At 41.8% G+C, this 19,964-nt stretch overlaps 1 protein-coding gene across 4 annotated transcripts in view; it reads right to left on the bottom strand.

The window, feature by feature from the left end:
* The window catches only part of LOC126473165 (DNA ligase 3), a 651,156-nt gene that overhangs the window by 616,923 nt on the left and 14,269 nt on the right, over nucleotides 1–19,964 (bottom strand). Inside the window, exon 1 of one of the 4 annotated variants that reach the window (XM_050100040.1) lies at nucleotides 10,861–10,878. The exons of the other annotated variants lie outside the window; for them this stretch is intronic. The gene's annotated coding sequence lies outside the window, so the exon portion shown is untranslated. Of the gene's footprint in view, nucleotides 1–10,860; nucleotides 10,879–19,964 lie in introns of those variants that run through there. 4 annotated transcript variants of the gene reach the window in all.

Genomic DNA, 19,964 nt, shown 5'->3' with positions numbered 1-19,964 from the left:
CGAGTTGTCGTCAACTTTCACAGACTGTGAGTGGGTTTAAAAAACTTGCACACAGAGCTCACACAGTCTCAGATCCAGATACTTTGCCTAAAGAGTTCGTCCATCTATAACAATGTTCAGAGAAAATGGATATTCCATCCGACAGAGTAACAGAGAACTATTAGTTGAGGTAAAAAATACGAAGAGGATGAAGAGGAGAGTACGCCGGCAAAATCGCTCAGTCTTCCTCCATTTTTTGGCGATATTTTGTTCAAGACAGCGGAATCCTCCCTAAATTTCTGGCTGAAGTGATTTTCCACCCACGATGTAAAATTTTAGACATTCTGAAATTAGTGAAGGACGATTTACTATTGCGGAAGGCTGGAATTTATAAAATATCTTGCAAATGTGGTACGGCTTACATAGGTCAGATGACTCGCACCATGGAAGAACTCTGCATCAAACATCAACACTACAATCGCCATTAGCAAGCAAACAAGGTTTCTATTGCTAAGCATTGCATTTCCATTAGACGTTCAATGGAGTATGATAAAATAGTAATTTTGGGCACAACAATATGTTTTGGCACTCCATTATAAGAGAATCGTGAAACTACACATGATGGAGAATCTGATGATCCATGATAGCGGCTCCTAGTTGAATAATTCATGGAACCCCATCATTTCCACCATTTTCTCCAAATGAAGATGAGAGTTAGTCGATGACTGCAGTGAGCGCCAACCCTGGGGATAGCTGAGCTCCACAATTCCACCAGCGATGATGCTGCCAGGCAGGTACTGTGGTCGGCCAGTTACCTCAACCTTAATCCATGTGCGGAATACACACTATGCACTAATAAACTGCAGGACAGAGGAAATATTCAACATTCTTTGACGGGTCACCTGAGGGTAACATACGTGGCTTGTCAAGGTATTGTGCATTGAAGTGAACGATGACCGGCTGCAGCAGGAAATTTCTCTGAATAATGAATATGATGTTGAGTGTATGTCCGCAGCTCGTGGTCGTGCGGTAGCGTTCTTGCTTCCCGCGCCCGGGTTCCCGGCGGGGTCAGGGATTTTCTCTGCCTCGTGATGACTGGGTGTTGTGTGATGTCCTTAGGTTAGTTAGGTTTAAGTAGTTCTAAGTTCTAGGGGACTGATGACCATAGATGTTAAGTCCCATGGTGCTCAGAGCCATTTGAACCATTTTGATGTTGAGTAACTCGCGTTCGTTGAATACAAGGGCCATAACAACAGTTGCTTAAGCTGAATCAATAATAATAAAGTTCTCCAAAAAGTACACGCTGTATTTTATTCTTAATACTACGTATGAACACGTTTGTGCATTTTCATTCTCTAGGCCCACATTTAAAATGGGTTCATTTTTTGGGGGCACGTTCACAGGACATATTTAGGAAATTGCGATCTCTTCTTCTGAACAAAAGTGCTACTCTTCGCTCTAGCACTAGACAAACTGAAAAGAAGCGCGCGGTCTCCGGCGCCTTGTCACGGTTCGCGCGACTACTTCCGTCGGAGGTTCGAGTCGTCCTTCGGGCATGGGTGTTTGTGTTGCCCTTAGCGTAAGTTAGTTTAAGTTAGATTAAGCAGAGTGTAAGCTTAGGGACCGATGACCTCAGCAGTTTGGTCCCATAGAATTTACCAAAACAATTTCCAAAAACTGAAAAGAGTAGATTAGGTGACATTCACACTGATGTGAGGGCAGATGCATTATTGTGGTACATTAGGAGAGGGGTCTGCTTTTGATTTGAATGCTACAGAGGCAAACTAACAGTGACTTGAGTCACATTATGTGTTACATTTTACTCAGCAATCACTGTGAAAAGGAACAGTGGCCAGAATTCTGGGCTTTGTGAAGACTAGTTCGACCATTTTCTTCCTGCAGCAGAGCGTCCTTTCCTCCATGATTCTAGACGATCACAGGTGTACCAAACTCCAGACTGTCATGCAGTTTTGGGTTAACAGTTCTGTTAGCAAGTCTCGTAAACAGTCAATATACTGCATGCTCCATAGCTTTCTGCTTAAATACGTTACACCTGTATATCCCACAGTCAAAAATATTTTTGATCCAGACAATCTCTACATATCTCATATGCAGTAAAAAATCAAAGTTTTCTTGTGCTCCTCTTTCAAAACCAAGTTTCCACTGTCACCATGGAACAGATACCCCCTTCAAAAATGTGTCAAAGACCAGTATCACTCTTTTAAATTTAATACTTTCTACAGGTGCTCAAAACTGCAAGAAAGAAAAGAAGGTTAATATTTAATTTCTTGTTGATATTGAGATTTCGAGACGCGGAGTTCAGCTCATGTGGAGAATTATTTTGGAAGGACGTGGACTTAGATACATATCAACAATTGCTTGAAGAAATTTACAGGGAAATGAAGGGAGACTGGGATCTAACGTCCCATCAATGTCTAGGTCATTGGAGACAGAGGACAAGCTGAAACTAGACCAGAGGAGGGGAGGGGAGGGGATGAAGGGGTCAGAGGAGGAGGCCAAAATTGACTGTCCTTTTCATTGGATCCGCACCAGAATTTGCCTTAAGTGATTTAGATGAACCATGAACATGCTAAATCAGTTTCGCCATAAGGTGATTTGAGCCTTGCTTCTCTAAAGGTAGTAGTACTAACACTACACTACCTCGCTCAGTGAGGTTTAGGGAAATACTGACTCTGGGTATTTCTGGCCTCATATTTGGCTTCTAACTTAATGAAATAACACCACATCGCTGGAGACTCAGTAGGGTAGGGTGGTGTAGGTGGGGGCTTTAATTGAATGTGTCACAAAAACGGCCAAATGTAGGGGAAATAAGTTCCTTGAGGCATGGTACTGTGAACAGGCGTAGCCAAATAAACAACAGTGGACCATAGCACACCAGTTGTGGCTGGAGACAAAGACGATTGTCTTTCTACAGATTTTCACACTTGCATGAAATTTATTTAGTTCAGTTTAGTTATTTACATGTTCTACAGATCATCTTTTTCTCAGAGATGTAAAACATGTCTGTAGGTTTACAAATGTTGTCTACTCACTAAGTGAAAAATGGCTGCATGTCGACCATTTATAAAATGCAATTTTTACTTTACTCTTAATATAGATTAAATTCAGTAATTGTGTCAAAAGAAAAGTTCTTTCCAAAAATCTATAAAATTATAAGACAGAACTGTAGGCCAGTACTTTTAGGAAAAAAGGTGAGTACCACCACCAGACACATGTAAAAGTACCCACACTATGCTAACTTTCAGAACCAATAGTTTCTTCCTAGGTGAGAAGAGAGGGATAGAATCAGGAATGATAAAAAGGAAAGGTAGATCACTCAGACCACGAGTTGAGAGATACTCACCTATTGTGAGAATGAGGACAGACTTTTATGTGTGTCTGTCAGTAGTACTAACATTTCTCCTGAAGGTATGTACTGCTCACTAATTCTGTCGCATAAAATTTAATAAATGTAACCCAACTATACACAGATTTTATAAATTCAGAAGTACATTTACAGCTACAAGATGGGAGGAGTTATCAACCAGAAATGATACTAAAACAGTCAAAAAGTTTCCATTTGTGGGCACTGCTGCAGCATGTATACAATGTAGCGTGACTCCTACGCAGGTATATAGACACTGACTTGTAGGTAAGAGATTAGTGCGGCATTCACGTCTTTCCAGCATGAATGCTGTAAGTGTGGAAATTTGAACTATGGCAACATTAATACCAAATGCATCCAAACAGGACCAACATGCTGTTAATCTTTCCTTGGTTACCAAAGGACAAACTTTGGTAGACATCCATCAGAGAAGGAAGAATGTGTATGGAACAGCATGTCTGTCAAAAACAATCATTGTGGAATGGTGTGCCAAGTTACCAAAGGGTGCTTCTGCTTCATGATAATGCATGACCCCAAATCGCAAATGTCGTAATGCAGAACTTACACCAACTCAAGTAAGAGTCACTTGAGCACCCACCCTATGGTCCTGATCATACCCCACGTGATTATCATGCCTTTTGCCCCTTAAAAAAGGCCTTGATGGGCCAATGATTCCTGTCAGATGACGATGTGCAGCAGGCAGTTACAGACTTCTTCACACAGCAAGACATGGTGTTTTACCAAACTGGTATCTTCAACCTGTTGCGTTGGTGTGATGATCACCTCAATCTTCTGAGTGATTTTGGCTGATTGGCATACCAATTCTGGATTAACTGTTTTCATTGGCTGTAGTGCCTGTAATTCACAATGGAGATGGTCAAATATTTTTTGACTCTATACTTTGCTCCTCTCTGTTCAAGAGTAAGGTTAAGTTATTGAAAGCCATTTTTGTCCTTAGAGTTATATTTATGAATGCTACTATTATTTTGAATTAGTGATTGGTTCTTCAAAACAAACTTTAATAGAGAGTAATGTATTGTGTCTTTTTAGTATGACTAATTTTTTATCAGATGTCTCCATGAGGTTCTAGTATGGACAGTAGTTGTATTATTTTACAGCTGGGTAGGGTGTGATGAATATTTCACGTCTAACATTCGTGTGAAATCACACCAGAAAACTACTCTGTGTGACATTACTGAATGGAAGAATGTAAAGGATGCAAACTTACAAATATTTTAATCACCAAATCCAGCAATCGCACTCAGAGAAACTGTTGCTGAACCCAAGTCTTTTAAAGGATCTACAGTATGTGACTTTCAATTCAAGTACTGATCAGCATGCACACCTAAGAATTTAGATTGGTGGGAATAGACAGGTCTTCTGCCAGTATCAGGACCGGCAGGATAGAGTTGGTAGGAAGTGAGACCTGAAGTGAAGCTTCAGGCCACCTCCTTTACCAGAGCCAAGTTTACCCAGCACATGGATGGTGCAATTTTTCCTTACTTTTGAAGCACAAGAATGAGCCCCGTATGACATATGTATCATTTTTGTGACAAATTAAAACTTTGTGCAGAACCAATCCTTGCACCTGGAATCACTAGCATTGCACTAGTAATTATGCTGCCCAAAAATTACTGACCGACTGACTAAATTTTTGTTTGTCTCTTGTCTCAGCACTCCTTAGCATCTGTGCACAGAATTTTAACTATTCTCTGTAAAATTTCCATCACAGTAATACTCCATTATCAGTTAAAAATATTATCTAACAATGCCCTGAATGGTTTGAACCGCTAACCCCCCCCCCCTCCCCCCCCCCCTCTCTCTCTCTCTCTCTCTCTCTCTCTCTCTCTCTCTCTCTCTCTCTCTCTCAGAATAAGAACAAATGAGAATTATTATTATTAGTAGTAGTAGTAGTAAACAGGCCTTTTAAGCCAATGCTAATCCATTACAGAATGATTCACTGTATATATAATCCACAGAATGACGATTAGGGGAAAAATTAAAACTACAGATTTACAAGAGAAGATACAAGTGAAGTAACACTTCAAACAGAAAGAATCTAAATTAGTATCTGAAACATCTGGACAGAATAAAATAAGTCTGCCCCAAATTATACTTTCAAATAACATTTGAAAAGATTATGTGTATCACTCACATTTTCCAGTTATTCTGGAAACCAATTGTAAACGGAGCCTAAAAATGTGTAACAGTTAAAGAAGTGTTACCTAAGTATTTTTCTCTAGTTTTTATCAGTGAATCCTGCAATTCCTTTGAATAAATCAACTCCCTAGAGCACTCCATTAGCCATCTTCTGGACTAAGAATATTCCTTGTGAATGCATAGCGTTGCACCAAAATATGATACCATAGGACATATTACAATGAACAAATCAAATAGACTGTATGTTTCAGAATCAGTGACAATGAGGTTTAGACTTATAATTGACATAAGTGCTCTTTGCACAAGATCCTGCAAGAGACAGATTCAACAAATCTTTTCACCTATCTTCAGCCCTTAGAAATTAAAATGCTCAAGTACACAGACTATTCAGTCAGCTTCATCTAGTAAAATCTTATGTTTATGAGAGTTCTTTTGCCAGAAACTGCATCAACACCTACTTTTCTTCCTATTCTTCTTTATTTGGGGGACAACCTGCTCTCTGTGAGCAATGTGTTGCTGTTACCCAGTAACCAACCCAACCAGTGCATTGTTGGTTGAATCTCATGAGCCACCATCTCACCTACAACAGTACTTTTGTATCTATGTATTATCTGCCAAAAACAGCTTAAATCAAATCAAACAAGCTTCAATCAGTCATTTAAAATTCAAGCGTACAATTCTTAACTGCACTATTCTGGGTTATTAGACCTCTTCCTCCATCAGTAGAGGTGGACTTAGATACTCAAAACACTTCCAGGAAATTATAAATCTATCCCAACCAAAGAGGATTTTTCTCCAATATCATTTACAACACTGGTGACTCCTGAAATCATACACTGGAGTCCAAAATTAAAGAAACAAACTGCTATTTCCCAGTCTTGTGCCTAATTCACAGCATAATCATGCAAAATGTCAACAGATGTGCGTACAATCCTATTCCGCACAGAAGATGGCATTCCAGTCAATGGACAACCACGGCAACAGTGCTGTCAGGGCACGTATCAAACGGAGTAGTGTTTGCTGGGTAGTCCCTCATCCACATTCACTGTGTATACTGTCACCAACAGTGCAGTACAGAACAAAGAAGATGCCTACCAGACTGTCTGCAGTGGAGGGCCATAAGTTGAATGGATGCAGGACAGGTGCAAATTGATGTGGCCCGAAGGCTTAATGAGAAGCATTCTGTTGTTTCTCATGTATGGTGACAATGTATAGAGACTGAAACAGTATGCCAAAGAACAGGGTAGGGCTGACCATGTGTGAAACCAAAAAGAGACGACAGTTATTTGGCCGTAAGGGCATGATGGTACCGCTTTAGTAGTGCACGGTAACTGGCATCCGACCTCGCAGCACCCATGGGACATCATGTATTGAAACAAACACTGCACAGAAGACTTTGGCAGAGTACTCTTTATTGTCAGTGACCTTATGTATGTGTACCTCTGATGCATCTTCACAGAAGGGAGTCATCGACATGCCAGCTGGAAGGTTGAACAGTGGGCCAATGTTCTTTTTGCAGGTGAGTCCCAATTTGGTCTGGAGAGTGATTCTCAACATTCACGTCTGGAGGGAACATGGAAAATGATTTTAGGACCCAAACATTATGGAAAGAGACTGATATCAAGGAGGATTCTTAATGGTGTGGGCAGGGATTATGCTGACCACTCAAACACTTGTTTGTAAAGTTGTACGGGTGAATCGGCAAGTTTTAATTGCTGTCAGGTATCACAACAAGATTTTGGGCCCTTATGTGTGCTTGTCACAAGGTGGTGTGGGCCCAGACTTCGTACTGATGGACGATAATGCTCAACCTCATGGAGCACGGGTGGTTAATGTTTTCTCAGAAACAGAAGATACTGCATGCATGGCATATCCTCCACACTCTCCTGAATTAAATTCCATAGAGCATGTCTGGGATACACTATGGAGACAGTATGCATCAAGTCAGCATCCACCAACCATTTTCCAAGACTTGGGAGCAGCTCTGCAGGAAGAATGGGCATTATTGCAACATGAGACTGATGACATCACTCACAGCATACCACATCGTTATCAGGCCTGTATTGCAGCCAGATGTGGTAACACCCCATAATGAGCACATTAACCAGTTGTGGAAAAAATGAAGAACATTTTTGTCTACTGTTATGCCTGTTGAAGTTGTTTATGTTGTGCATTCTTTACTATCACCTGTTTGCACTGTTTAGTGTCAAAATAAATGCAAGCTTGTAAAATTTCCATTTGTTACTTTAATTTTGGACACCAGTGTATATTTTTTGATTATGACATCAGTGACAGGTCACCGATATGTAACAAGAAAAACAGTGGACCCGGAATACAACCCAATCGTACTCCCATTTTGCAGCATTACAGTCAGATTCAAATTTCTCCCTGTCTATTGGACAATTCTTCCCCTGATCATTCCTCAATGTCATCAGGACGACACACACACACACACACACACACACACACACACACACACACACTTGCTCAAATCTGTTAATATACAAAATGTTAAAATTGGGAGGGGAGGAGAGGGGTGTATGCGAGGGGGAGGGTGCTACCACGCATGTACAAGATTTTCTTACCTTGGCTAAAATACCTTCATAACCACGAGGGTTGCTACTTTTCATGTAATAGTTTTGCAATTTCTCTAAGAGTTGCTTTGGCAAATTTGGTGTCGTGATGAAGTATGCAGCGGCTGTGCAACTAGATCTAGTGTATCTGCTTTTGATGGTCCACTATTTGTCCCTGTGTTTTCAGCTACTTATATGAAGAATTCATTGAATTTTGTGGCCAATGATTTAAATTTATCATCTGTCTTGCTGCTAGTGTCTTTTGCTTTGCCAAGTCAGTTTCATTTCTAACACAGTTCTAAATAATGGAAGCATGTTCTACATTTCAAGTTCCCCTTAGACTAATTTATTGATATTACTGAAAGAGGTAAGCATCATAGCTGTGAAATTCATGGTCATACTAAAAGCACTACCTTTTAGCTCATGGATAACTACAGCCTCATACATTATAAGCATTGAAACACTAATTGACGTGAAAGTACACAAATATGTTAACTCCAAATCAGTGAAATCACAGTCTGATTTCTGATTGTGTGCTTCTTTGCCATACAGTCAGAGAAGCTGCTATAGTGGTGGACATAATTTGGACTGGAATCCCAAGCAGCCTTACAGATTACAAACACTTGTTATTTAGGGGCACGATAGAGACCTGCTTAAGAGAGTGGAACCAGACAACAAGATACAAAGACATGACCTGCAGAATGTGGTTTCCCATTCCACCAAATTCCACCTACGTTCAATCTCTAAGCACCTTGCTTCTTTAATATCTAGACTACAATTTAATGATGGGCATTTAAAAAGAAATCTGCATAGGCTACATCAGTGTAGAGACACCTTTCTGCTCTTGTGGAATACAGAGAGTGCAAGGTGTCTTAGGCGATTTGAAATTATGGCAGATCTCTTACATGACATTGTAAAGCTTGGGCATTCATTGACAACTAATGTGACCATTCTGTTATCAATGTATGATGACAGTACTTACTATGTATTCTTCAAATATACTAGCACTGCAGACATTTACATCACAAAACTATAACATGCAGCCTAAGGACTGAAAAAACTATGTCAAAAACATTTTACTTTAATTAAAAAGACATTCAATAGTACTACTTCCTCAGCTCTGTATATAATTAGGTATGTTTGTGACTTATCAAGTTGGCTTGCTTCACATTGTATCAAGTACACCCACACACTCACAAGGGGGGGGGGGGGGGGGGGGGGGTTAATAGTATGACGATACAACTTTGGAATACAATACAGCAGCAATTCTGCAGGGCATGAGTTTGGCGAGTCCTGGGTGGTTCATTTCCGAAGGTATGTGGCACCAGATTTGTATGCACATTGCATAAAAGATTACATAAAATAGGGGATGATGGTTTATGGGTGTGAAGCTGGTACCTGATAGCATCCCATGTGAGTTCCATGGGTTCAGGTCAAGCAAAATTGGTGACCAAGACACACACACACACACACACACACACACACACACACACACAGAAAAATACTGTCCCCACCGGATTGTGGCTGTAGTGTGGTACATGTTTCCAGCAGACATTTCACTGAATGACAACTATCAGGAAATGATCATTGGTCTTATGTAGCAAGAAACATGATTCATCCGACCAGGTGACATGTTTCCACTAATTAAGGTCCAATCTTGATGGTCCCATGCCCATTACAAACGTAACTGACAGTGTCATGGGGTAATATGGGAAAACGTAGGAGTCATCTGCTGTGGAGCCCTGTCTTCAACTACATGTGTTGAATGGTGTGCACCAAAACTCTTGTGCAAGAGCAAGCACTTTACTCTGGCATCAGAACTGTCACAGACTGATGCCTATTCTTAACAATCTGCTCTGTGTCAAAGACACTTATGTTAGTGGAACCTGTGGCCCAGATTGTCACTAGAGTGATTCCACATTCGTCTCCTACCCACTTGTAAACTTTTCTTATCTCATGGTGGGCAGTGATCACAATGTATTGGTTCATCAACCATCAGAGAGAGAGAGAGAGAGAGAGAGAGAGAGAGAGAGAGAGAGAGAGAGAGAGAGGGGGGGGGGGGCGGAGGGGAGAGAGGGAGAGGGAGAGAGAGAGAGAGAGAGAGAGAGAGAGAGAGAGGGGGGGGGGGGGGGAGGGGGGCATGCACATGCACTAAACTAGTGAAATATACCAGCTAGTAAATGTGGCTTTACACAGCACTGATCTGTACAGGCCAGTTAGATTTTTGAACTTACAAAGAGATCCAATTGCTGCAAAATGACAACTTCACCAACAGCAAAGTATGAGGCTTATGCTATGTATGCTTAACATTTATGCAAATAGGGGATGTAAGCTACAGAACAGTAGACTGTTTATTATCAAAAGTCAACTCCGCACAATGTAGGGAGACAGGTGTGTGTGTGTGTGTGTGTGTGTGTGTGTGTGTGTGTGTGTGTGTGTGTGTTTGTGTGTGTTTTCCCCACAGAAGGTGCATTCCAAAAGTTAGGCAAGTTCTGTATCTTTTGTTTGTGCACCTATCAGAATCACAGTGCTTCTGCCTTTCGGTTAATCACCTCCTTTATTCCTAAATAATTCATTACTATCAAAAGTCAGTATTTTTCATGGAAACTAAGTGTCATGAGAGCATCTGTATGTTACAGCTTTTAATTAGAGGTTGGCAATGTTTTCTTACATTATTTGCTGTCATAATAAAATTATGCTCCAGTACTTGTTGGCACTGATTGACAAAAGACATATTATGGCATACACTTTGTAGATATTCACCTCATATGTCAGTGATAAACTGTCAAACCATCTTCTCGCTGCACCAGCTATCAGAGAATAGATGCGGACTTGTTTTGTCTCAGACTGTACAGTGGTTGTTTACTGGTAACTCTGGTAACCAAACTTTTGCAGCTGACACATTTTCTGTGGACTGTTTCTACACAGTTTTCTCTTTAGACTATGATGATTGTGCTTCTCTAGACGTACGATTGTTTGCGTCTGTATTTGCTCATCCGGAGCTTCTATGGTGGTATTAAAATGAAATGATCATGTGGCATTGATGGCCGGGAGTCCTCACCTGTAAGTTCAGCCACTGAGTTGCAAGTCTTTTCAGTTGATGTCACATCAGGTGATTCGTATGTGAATGATGATGGAATGATGAAGTCAATATGAAAATCAGTCCCAAGCAGAGAAAATTTTCTACCCGGTCCTGGCCTGGCAGTCAGACATGCTGATCACTCAGCTCAGGGAGTAGACATTACTGAAATAAACTTGCGTTAGTGCAAATGCGAAAGCATTCACTGATCTTGATACAGTATAATGGTTTTTACCAGGCAAAATCTGTTCTCTTACAGTCTCACTGAAATGGTCTGACTGTTCAGAAACTCCCTGTTTGTAAGTCCCAAACAAATATATATACATTACTGTGGAGTCTAGACATGTGCAGTTGGTTTGCACTTGTAATCTTTTGTAACTCCTAACCTTCTTTGGATTTTCCACAGGATTCGATGATGGGTCCTTCCTAACACTAAAGACATCACTGCTTAAAAATAAGTAATAAGTAAAAATAAGAAAATGCAAAATTATAGACCAATATCCTTAATATCAGTCTCCTGTAGGATTCTTGAGCACATGTTAAGATCAAATATCATAAGATTCCTAGACAGAGGAGAAGGTTCCGTCCATAAATTAGCCTGGATTTACAAAGCATTGCTCATGTGAAAAGCATGTCTTTTATTTCACACACAATATCCTGTGAACTGTGGATGCAGCTCAACATATTCTTTAGTCCTAACTATTTGGAAAGCATTCTACACTGCTCCATACTATTGACTATTAGCAGATCTGTGGGTGACATTATGACCTTTAGAGCAATAGAACCAGTACATTGTCCAGGATGACAGTGTTCATCACAGACAGAAGTAATGCCAGGAGTGCCCCAAAGACAATTAGCACTGCTCCTATTCCTCATGTACATAAACAAGCAGTCTGAGACTGTAAGCTGTTGCTGATGTGATGAATGGGACAGCATGTGTGTAATGGGATTCAGTATGACTTGGATAAAATTTCTATCTAGTGTGATGAATAGCAGCTTGCTTTAAATGTGCATAAATTTAAGTTAATGTGGGTGGACAGAAGAAACTTCCTCACAATATTACTCAAATACTGTATTATGGTATGCTGTTTGACTCAGTCACCTCAATTATACAATATATCTAGGCATAACAATGCAAAATGACATGAAATTCCACAAAATCATAAGGTCAGTAGTGGTGAAGCCAAACGACTAACTATGGTGTATTGGGAGAGTTGAGGGAAAGCAGATCATCCAGAGAACATTAAGCAGCCTATTATCAAGTACAACTCAAATGTTTGGAATTTCCACCAAACTGGATTAGCAGAAGACCTAGAAGCAATTCATAGAGTGCTGCTAGATTTCTTAGGGTTGGTTTGATCAGTACACGAGTGTTACTGATATACTTCAAGTGCTTCGATAGGAATTCTTGGAGGGAAGATGATGATCTTTTCATAAAATGCTACAGAAAAAGTGCAGAGAACCAGCATTTGCAACAGACTGCAGAAGAGATCTGTTTCCACCTACATTTATCCTGTATAAGGATAAAATAAGAGAGATTAGGGGTCACTCATTCAGAGACACGCAGGCACTCATTTTTTTTCCTCACTCCATTTGTTAGCAGGAAAGGACTGGGAGTGACTAGCAAATATATAAAGTACCCTGCCCCCCCCCCCTGCCCGCCATACACTACATCCACTCCTACACTCATATTCTGCAAACCATCAAGCTGCGCATGGCAGAGGATACATCCTATTGTACAGGTTATTAGGGTTTCTTCCCATTCCATTCATGTATGGAGGGTGGGAGAAATGATTGTTTGAATCCCTCTGTGCTTGCTGTAATTAGTCCAAACTTGTCCTCACAATACTTATGTGAGTGATACTACACAGGGGGTTATAGTATATTCCTAGGCTCATGATATAAAGTCAGTTCTTGAAACACTGTAAGCAGGATCTCTCGGGACAGTTTACTTCTATCTTCAAAAGTCTGCCAGTTCAGTTTCTTTGACATCCCGTGACATTCTCACAAGGACCAAACAAACTTGTGACCATTTGTGCTGCCCTACTCTGTATACATTCAATAGCCCCTGTTAGTTCTATTTGATACATGTTCCACACACATTTGAGCAGTATTCTAGAATGGGTCACACGAGTGACCTGTAAGCAATCTTCTTTGTAGACTGACTGCACTTCCCCAGTATCCCACCAATAAACTGAAGTCTACCACCTGCTTTACCAACAGCAGAGCCTATATGATCATTGCATTTCCCAACCCTACAAGGCATTACATCCACACATTTATATGACAGTCAGTTCCACTGATATTCTAATCATAACATAATACATTCTTTTGTTTTGTGATGTGCACAATACACTACACAGTCATTTGACAGAATATATGTATAACTACTCACCAGGAGCAGATTGATGAGAGGCACATAGAACCACGTAGTAACATAAAAAAATAATACAGCTGATAGCTGTGGCTGGAATACAGACACCACAAAATTTTACAACACTTGTCCCATCATCAGTTAAAGTGGAAGGCAAGATCACCACTGAAATTCATTTCTGCCCTCTCACCACAACATAAAACACACTCAGTGATTTACACACAGCAGTTACCACAGACTGGGAGATCCTATCAGTGGAGTAGGAAGCCACATTAGGGGACAGTGCTGAATACGGAGGCAGGTCAGGGTCACGTCATCCCACCTGAGTAATCAGCATAAGGAATGCCATGGCTGTTTAGTTGGGCTCACCAACCATAGCTTAGTGTCCTTCACCATTGGCCATTCCTCCCCCCCCCCCCCCCCCCCCACACACACACACACAACTGCATGGATCTCTGAGGCAAGAATGAAATGATAGCCTTCAGGGGAATGTCACATTGCGTTCCCTGCAGGCCTCCTTGGTGGCTCAGTGGCTCAATATGCTTGTTCATGTCCCTAGTACCTGCTTTCCCTGTCACTGAAGCATAGCTGGACCATTTTCTCTGCTGGACACATGTACTACAATCATTGCAGGACACTTAGGGAATCGAAGCAGATGAGAAACTGGCTGCCCTGTAGATGCCTCATATTCTCGAGTGCCTTCAGGATCACAAGGAGCTCTGCTATAAATACAGTGTACTCATGGAGAAGGCAAATCCTGAAAACACAGTTGGGGGACACTACTGAATATCCAAGGGAGTCCCCTTGTTTAGGACCATCAGTGAATATAACTCTAAAACAGTAATGCTTATCTAAAATGTTAAAAAACAGAGACTGAAACATAAAATCTGAAGTGTAATCTGTCCCATAATCCGTCAAGTCTAAAATAATGTTGGACCTCTGCAGGAGTCAAGGTGGAGATCTGCTTCAACCTTGGTGTAAAACTTTAAAACCAGTCACACCCATCTCTAAAAGATAATCCTTCGTGGGAATCCCAAAGGGACTCATTGATTGTTGTTGATTACGTAAAAGCCTTTACATTCATTGACCAGCAATAGTATGGTATGTGGGTGTGTTTGGCACGCATATTGATTCATACGCATGTGGCACCGTTAGAATTTATCCCCTCATGTGAAGTGATTTCTCACCAGCCTCAGCATGTAGGCTCGGTATGTGGCTGGTTCTAAAGGCCTCGGTGACCACATCCAACATTTTTAAATAAGAGGGTCATGCAGACACATATACTGTGTGCTGGCAATCAACCCAAGATCACACAAAGGTCCTGTAAAACTGGAGCAGAAAAGTTCAGTCTGTTCCCCATGAATTGTGGCTATGACATTTTAAAATATACCCATTAGGTGATGCCAGTGCAGGAAAGCATTTTGTACAGCCACTGCCAGGAGGGCCAGGTTACCAAAGGTGGAGGGGTATCTCCTGAACCCACACTTAAACTGACTATGGAGCTGTCTGGATTCTAAGTTCCAGATGACTAGTGATGGAAACACTACAATAACGATTTGTGTTTCTACAGTCCTTCCCAGGATTTAAAACTAGAATTTAAAATTGCCCCTCACCATGATTTGGAAAAGTGTCAGGACGCCCAAATGAGGTTAAAAAGGATGAGGAGGACTTCTTTGCTGTGTCCTGTAAGATGCTGTAACGTACTTTAAACTACCTTTTGGTGACGCTGAAATTTATTCCTGAAATTCAACTTAGCTGCAATAGGTAGTGATGTACTACCTAAGCACCATAAGAAAATGTGTGCCGGATCAAAACTTGAACTAGGATTCCCTGCATACCGCAAGTGGCTGCTGGACCGACCCAAACTTCCATATGCCACACACCTATCTGTTTCTCATCATGGATTATTAATTTATGTACCCACACTCACACATCTTGCAATTCCTGTGCAGATTGTAGAGTCAAGACAACAAGAAATCATAAACTATCATGGTCATTTTTGTCACAGGCCTGTTTTCACCTTATTTCTAGCCTACAACTTCTCATTGTCTTGATCCTAAAACCAGCACAGGATTCGCAATATGTGCATGTGTGGGTACATGAATTAATAAATAATAGATGAGAAGACATAGATACCGTATGTGTGTGTGGCATATGAAAGTTTGGGTCAGTTCAGGGAGCATGCTTAGATAGCCTGAATGTAAGGCGACCACTTGCCATAAGTGGAAAATCTGGATTCAAGTCCTGGTCTGGAACAAATTTTCGTACATCACTTCAGGCAATATACCTGTACCTATTACAGTTAAGCTGAATTTCAGGAATAAATTTCAGTATTTGAAACTGTAGTTCATCAACAAATATAAACTTACAGTGCATTTCACAAATCACAGATACTGCAAAATCCAGATCCCACATGGAAAAGGGTCAACAAATATAAAGTTACAGTGCATGTCACAAATTGCAGATAATGCAAAATCCAGATCCCACATGAAAAAGGGTCAGTTGTATTACTCATCACAAGCAGTTGCTGTACCAGTGCAAATGACTACGTGTTCCTCCTACTTGCCCCTACATGAGGAGCTACACAACGAGGCTCTCTGTGACCTCCTTAATCAGCTGCCTCAGCCCCCCTCCCCACCCCCAGTCCCAGGTGCAGAACAATTGACAGCCTTCTCATGTCCTCATATTCATGTTTGTTGAACATGGGGAGGAACACTCACTTCAGCACTGCAATAGGGTCTATTACTGTTATTCTCTCAGTTTGCTCTCTAGCCCTTGCACACACGGCTCAAAGGGAAATGGTCAATGACATGCACTCAAGTGATCACTTCTTGATCTCGATTCCCCAGACACAGTGGTGCCCAAAGGAAAGCCACCAAGATGGATCCTCAGTAGGGCAGACTGGATACTCTACAGACAACTCGCTGTGTTTAAGTGCCACGACGGTATCCAAGAAATGAACAGATGATATTACCAAGAGGATCCCCCATGCTTCTGAAGCATCCTTTCCAGCTGAAAAGGCAGCCTGTCCCTTGAGGGAATGACAAATGCCACTTTGCAGCCAGGACCAGGCAGACAGCTCTGCATAGGTTCAAGTGCAGGTCAACTGCAGAGAACCTCATAGCCTTTCATGTAATGGGGGCACAATGTCACCACATTATTAGAAACAGCAGTTCCTGATCGCTGTAGATTGTTCTGCTGAAAGTGTGGCTGCATGGGATACCATCAGGAGAGTCTCTGGGAGAGGAGGAAGGTGCCCAGTGGCTGCTGTAATGGGGACTGGAAGTCTCCAGACGAACAAGAGAAACACTGACCAAACTTTGGGTGTTACTGCTAGTCAGCATTCAGCTTTCTGATGCCACAGAGTAGCTGCTCCTAGTGGCAGTTGGGACTTTAGTTTCACCACTGATGGAGTAGCTGATGGAGTAGCTTTTGAGGTACCACTACATTTCTAGTTAAAATACACTCAATACACCAATTCAAATGTGTCCACCCACAGCCATGGCAATACTGACAGTTTATAAATGACTGCTCAAGCAGACAGGAGTGAGAAGATGTGAGGCTTCCCACCTCCTACCAATTTCTGTACTATTCATCTCCTGTCCAAACACTGTACTCACTTTTTCTCCATCCCCCCCCCCCCCCTGTCGCCCTTCTTTATTTCAATTTTGTCACTTTCACATTCAGAGTCCTCATTTTGCTACTGTTGCTCAAAGCCACCTGTCTTGTGCTGTATCATACTTCTAATTATTCTACCCCCTCCCCAAACCTCCTCCTTGTTTACACCTTACCTTCTCTCAATTGTCACACATCTTTCCTCTCCAACCTCTCCTAATAGAGAGAGAGAGAGAGAGAGAGAGAGAGTGGGGGGGGGGGGGGGGGGGGGGACATCATTGTCAGTATCCCAGTAAGAGACACAATATATGAATAGCTTCATAAAAATAAAGCTCAGTTACTAGATGCTAAAAGTACAGATATTATATATATAAAAGTGACCATTCTGCTTAGAATTCTTAAAATAGAATTATTCATATTTGTAGGCAAAAGTAACCTAACAAGTCTCAACCACGATCTGTAAGCGGAGTGCACATATACTGCACTAAGATGAAAAGTAAGTGAAATTTTGACATCAAAATGGAAAGGTTCCAACAAGTGTTTTTCTAGTAACAAAGCTCATTCTCTCACTTGATGAAAGATGGCAAGGGTACTTGTTAAATTCCAGGGTAGGGATGCATCCTGTCATTAACTGTAAGGCTTTTGTATCCCGCCGGCCGCGGTGGCCAAGCAGTTCTAGGCGCTTCAGTCTGGAACCATGAGACTGCTATGGTCGCAGGTTTGAATCCTGCCTCGGGCATGGATGTGTGTGATGTCCTTAGGTTAGTTAGATTTAAGTAGTTCTAAGTTCTAAGGGACTGCTGACCTCAAATGTTAAGTCCCACAGTGCTCAGAGCCATTTGAACCATTTTTTTATTATTATTATTATTTTGTATCCCATACAAAATCTAATTTAGTTTGGTTAGACCAAGTCAAACACAGTGTTCCTGACTAGAATACTTTTTAACAAAATAAATCACAGTGAAACAGAAAATGTCAGTGGAGGAGCACAATTATAAAAATACATTATTCATATGTGCAATCAAAATACAGTTGCACAGGGCAGCATGAAGGGGAAAGGGGAGGAGATTAAATGTCTCCTCAAGATTGGGTTAAGAGAAAGATAACAGACTCAATTTGTTCTACACTCATGCTCATAAATGAAAGATAATGCTGATACATGGTGAAACAATGCTCTGTTGGGTGGTTTGCAGGTTTAAATCACCTCGGGATATGACCATGCAGTGCATTTGACCTGTGGTCATTGCACGGTGGCACTGGCAGCAGTCCACAAACACAGAGGTGTGTTGGTGCATGTCCGAGTACGGTGCATCGAGGAAGTGTGCAGACTTTTTCAGATGTGCTAATGATGACTGTGTGTTGAAAATGGCTCAAAGAACGCATATTGATTGTGGTGTCACCGCCAGACACCACACTTGCTAGGTGGTAGCCTTTAAATCGGCCGCAGTCCGTAGAACAAATTGAGTCTGTTATCTTTCTCTTAACCCAATCTTGAGGAGACATTTAATCTCCTCCCCTTTCCCCTTCATGCTGCCCTGTGCAACTGTATTTTGATTGCACATATGAATAATGTATTTTTATAATTGTATACGGCGGACCCGCATGTCGCCACTGTCAGTGATAGCAGACCGAGCGCCACCACACGTCAGGTCTAGAGAGACGTACTAGGACTCGCCCCAGTTGTACAGCCGACTTTGCAAGGAACGGTTCACTGACAAATACGCTCTCATTTGCCGAGACGATAGTTAGCATAGCCTTCAGCTACATTTGCTACGACCTAGCAAGGCGCCATAGCTTTAATAATTAATAGTGTGAAGCATGTATCATCAAGAGCAATGTTCTACAAATGTGGATTAAAGTTAAGTATTCCAGAAGCTACGTACTTTTCTTTATAGCATTCATTACGTATCCTGTTTCAGACCTCACGCCAGCCTGCGTGAGTTTAAGCGCGTGCCTTTCGGCTTCCTCTCATTGTGTCTAGGCTGTCTTGTCTAGACACAACATTGATGACGCTATGAGGGGCAGAATACTAGGGTGACTGGAGGCTGGTCAAACACAGCAGGTCGTAGCACGGGCCCTCTGAGTGCCACAAAGCAGACAGGAAACGTGTCCAGGCACTACAGTACAGGATGTCCACAGTGTACAACACCACAAGAAGACCGATAAGTCACCATCAGTGCCCACAGACAGCCACGAAGTACTGCAGGCAGCCTTGCTCAGGATCTTACCGCAGCCACTGGAACAGTTGTCTCCAGACACACAGTCTACAGCCGACTGAACAGACAGTTTTTTTGCCCGGAAACCTGCAAGGTGCATTCCACTGACCCCTGGTCACAGGAGAGCCTGTAAAGCCTGGTGTCAAGAACACAGTACATGGTCATTGGAACAATGGGTTATGTTCACGGACGAGTCCAGGTACAGTCTGAACAGTGATTCTCGCTGGGTTTTCATCTGGCGTGAACCAGGAACCAGATACCAACCCCTTAATGTCCTTCAAAGGGACCTGTGTGGAGGACGCGGTTTGATGGTGTGGGGTGGGATTATGATTGGTGCACGTACACCCCTGCAAGTCTTTGACAGAGGAACTGTAACAGGTCAGGTGCATTGAAATGTCATTTTGCACCAGTATGTCCGCCTTTTCAGGTGTGTAGTGGGTCCAACCTTCTCCTGATGGATGATAATGCACGGCCCCACTGAGCTATCATTGTGGAGGAGTACCTTGAAACAGAAGATATCAGGCAAATGGAGTGGCCTGCCTGTTCTCCAGACCTAAACCCCATTGAGCATGTCTGGGATGCT

Source organism: Schistocerca serialis, chromosome 4 (assembly GCF_023864345.2).
Source record: "Schistocerca serialis cubense isolate TAMUIC-IGC-003099 chromosome 4, iqSchSeri2.2, whole genome shotgun sequence".
NCBI classification, from domain to species: Eukaryota; Metazoa; Arthropoda; class Insecta; order Orthoptera; family Acrididae; genus Schistocerca; species Schistocerca serialis.
Note: the sequence above shows the minus strand (reverse complement) of the source record. Positions and strands in the feature narration are given on the sequence as shown.